General features: G+C 41.1%; 1 long non-coding RNA gene across 1 annotated transcript; it reads left to right on the forward strand.

Annotated features, from left to right (window-relative positions):
* The first annotated feature begins 215 nt into the window (after positions 1-215).
* On the forward strand, positions 216-2,210 carry LOC110130798 (uncharacterized). The gene is made up of 3 exons (XR_011485952.1): positions 216-684; positions 1,157-1,230; positions 1,950-2,210. It is a non-coding gene; the product is annotated as an uncharacterized lncRNA (long non-coding RNA).
* The last annotated feature ends 752 nt before the right edge of the window (positions 2,211-2,962 follow it).

Consider the following 2,962-nt stretch of genomic DNA (forward strand, 5'->3'; position numbering starts at 1 on the left):
CTGAAGCTGAAACTCCAATACTTTGGCCACCTGATGCGAAGAGCTGACTCATTGGAAAAGACCCTGATGCTGGGAGGGATTGGGGGCAGGAGGAGAAGGGGACGACAGAGGATGAGATGGCTGGATGGCATCACCGACTCGATGGACATGAGTTTGAGTAAACTCCGGGAGTTGGTGATGGACAGGGAGGCCTGGCATGCTGCAATTCATGGGGTTGCAAAGAGTCGGACACGACTGAGTGACTGAACTGAACTGAAAGTTTATATGTTAATCCCACCCTAATTTACGCCCCCCATACCTTTCAATTTTGGTAGCCATAAGTTTGTTTTCTAAGTCTCTGAGTCTGATTCTGTTTTGTTAATTAGTATCATTCTTTTAGATTCCATACATAAGTGATATCATACGATATCTGTCTGATTAACTCAATTTTATAGTGAAAAAAACAGAGGTTGTGAAATGGAAAATAAGCAAACAAAACTCAGCTATATGTTATTTAAGAGATACATTTAAAACATAAGAATAAAAACAGGTAGAAAGAAAAGAAATGACATGAACCCCACAATTGCTGACTAAAAGAAAGCTGATATAGGTATTAATCTCACCAAGGTACTCTGTACATCCCACTTTAGGTATGATCGTGGAAAACATTGGACAAGGACAAAGCCAAAGTTCAGAGAGGACCAGGTACAGACCCTTCTTCCAAGAGAACAGACCCAAGTCCTGACGTGAGAACTTCCTTCACTCAGAGGCAGGGAATGTGTACTTCTTGTCCAACATGGTTCATTTTTTCTACGCACCAATGACTGCTAAATGATTTCCTTTCTCCTCTTTTCCAAATGGAAGTTTTCACTGTAGATAATTTGTTTTGTTCCACATTGCATACTGAAAGTTGAGTAGTAGTGGGGGGATAACGTCCTGTTATTAGATAGATAGCTGGAGTTAGACTCGATGGAGAAGGCTGCCCATTACCCAGAGATATTAGACTTTATTTTGTACTCAGTAAGTGGATTGTACCTTGGATTATTTTCTGAGGGAAGGGACAAATGTATTTTATGCCTGGAAATAAGGGTGTGCATGGATTTAGGCGGCCAGGGGTTTAGAAGTGTCACAGTTTGCTAATTATTTGTGGTGTCCATTTTCCCTTTCTGCATTTCAGTAATAGAGCCTTTCTGAGTGTGAGCTTACCACACAACTGCCCAGCAACTGCTACATTTCCCATCTCCCTCAAAGGTGGGTGCGGTCATGTGATCAAGTTTGGGCCAATGGGATGTGAGCAGAAGTGATGTGTATTATCTCTATAAAGATGAAGCTGCTTGCCCTGATTTTCTTTCCCCCCACCAACTGGGAAATGGCGGTGATTGGAACAATCACTTCAGTGGTAACAGAGATGCTGAAAGGGACAGAACTGCCCACCAACTTAGATTCCTGTATGTTGTGAAATAGAGCTCTCCTGCAGCCCTGGACTGTTATATAAGAAAGAATGTAACGCCTATCATATGTAAGCTATTGTACTTTGGGGTTCCTTTGCTACAGCAACTTTACCTATACCCTAACTAATACAGAGTTGTGTTATGAAGTAAGAAAGGGGAATTAGTGGAGAAGGAAATGGCAACCCACTCCAGTATTCTTGCCTGGAAAAGTCCATGGACAGTCTGGCGGGCTGAAGTCCATGGGATTACATGACTGAGCATGTGTGCACGAGGGTGGAGGGAGATGGGTTGGTAGCAATAAAGTGGTAGAACTAAAAAAAAAAAAAAAAAGAAAGGGGAGTTAGAAAGGTGGGAGTGAGGAGGAAGCAATTGTTTTGAGCCTTAAAAAAAAGCCCAGGAATCATGATTGGAGAGGCTTGGAAAGGTCTCTCTCCCTGAAGAGAGACCAAGCAGATGGCGGTGCCACGGTGTAGCTTCCTTGTGTGATGTTTATAATTCTGTATAATTCTCTAACTCTAGGCATACCTTTCCCAAGAATTCCATGACTACGTTTCTGAGGACTGGCCAGAATTTCTCCCTGGAGGTCAAATAGACTCTTCAAACTCAGCCTTTCAAAGCTTCATTTTCTTCCACAGAGAGCCTTTTCTTCCTCTCATGTTCCCTATTCTGGTTAAGTTGGGAAATAAAGATCTTGCATGCCACAGGGCACAGCCAAAAAGAGTATGTGTATGTGTGTGTGTGTGTGTATATATTCATGCTAAGTCACTTCAGTCATGTCTGACTCTGCGACCCCATGGACTATAGCCTGCCAGGCTCCTCTGTCCATGGGATTCTCCAGGGAAGAATACTGGAGTGGGCTGCCATTTCCTTCTCCAGGGGATCCTCCCGACCCAGGGATCGAACCTGTCTCTTACATCTCCTGCACTGGTAGACAGGTTCCAATGAACACCCAGGACTGATTTCCTTTAGGATGGACTGGTTGGATCTCCTTGCAGTCCAAGGGGCTCTCAAGAGTCTTCTCCAACACCACAGTTCAAAAGCATCAATTCTTCGGTGCTCAGCTTTCTTTATAGTCCAATTCTCACATCCATATACATGACCACTGGAAAAACCATAGTCTTGACTAGATGGACCTTTGTTGGCAAAGTAATGTCTCTGCTTTTTAATATGCTATCTAGGTTGGTCATAACTTTCCTTCCAAGGAGTAAGCATCTTTTAATAAAATAAAAGTTACATATATATGTATGTTAAGAAAGTTTTATATATATATGTTAAAGAAGTTTTATATATATATATGTTAAAATTTTATTTATATATATATCTCCTGTGATAAACTATAATGGAAAAGAATATGAAAAAGAATTTATATATGTATAACTGAATCACTTTGTTGTACAGCAGAAATTAACACAACATTGTAAATCAACTATACTTCTCTAAAATAAATTTTTTAATAAAGAGCTATACTTTTCAACATCATTCTTCACCAGGTTGTCCTCACTAGAAACTAGGGTTACCCTTGATTCCTCCTT

This window comes from Odocoileus virginianus, unplaced genomic scaffold (genome assembly GCF_023699985.2).
Source record: "Odocoileus virginianus isolate 20LAN1187 ecotype Illinois unplaced genomic scaffold, Ovbor_1.2 Unplaced_Scaffold_4, whole genome shotgun sequence".
Taxonomy (NCBI): domain Eukaryota; kingdom Metazoa; phylum Chordata; class Mammalia; order Artiodactyla; family Cervidae; genus Odocoileus; species Odocoileus virginianus.